This window comes from Nannospalax galili, unplaced genomic scaffold (genome assembly GCF_000622305.1).
Source record: "Nannospalax galili isolate Female #2095 unplaced genomic scaffold, S.galili_v1.0 scaffold2126, whole genome shotgun sequence".
NCBI lineage: Eukaryota > Metazoa > Chordata > Mammalia > Rodentia > Spalacidae > Nannospalax > Nannospalax galili.
Window position 1 is genome coordinate 326,196 of NW_008354079.1, and position 400 is coordinate 326,595.

A 400-nucleotide genomic window follows, 5' to 3' on the forward strand; every position below is an offset into this window, starting at 1 on the left:
AGCGGCCCCCGGGCCTGCGCCTCGCCGGCCCTTGGCGAGCGACCAGCCGGCCACGTCCTTGGGCCGCGCTGGCGACGGCGCGCGATGGCTCTTCTTCCTCTCCTGGGCGGGCGCGGGCGGGGGGCCACAGGTCCGCGCCGGGGCCTCGGCCGCAGGCGCCTCCATCTCGGCCTCCCTCTGTCTCAGTGAGCGGCGCGCATGGCCCGGACCCGCCCGGCCTGGCTGTCCCTGGGGAGGGTCCCCGCTCCGCTCCGGCCGCGGCTCCGCTCGGCCCACCTCAGCCCGGGGACTGCGCTCGGGTCGAGACCCCCGCCGCACGGCCTCAGCGCTGCTCTGAGTGCGGAGCGCGCGGACCGACCGCCTCCAGGCGCCCCGGCTGCGGCTGCGGCTCCGCCCGGCT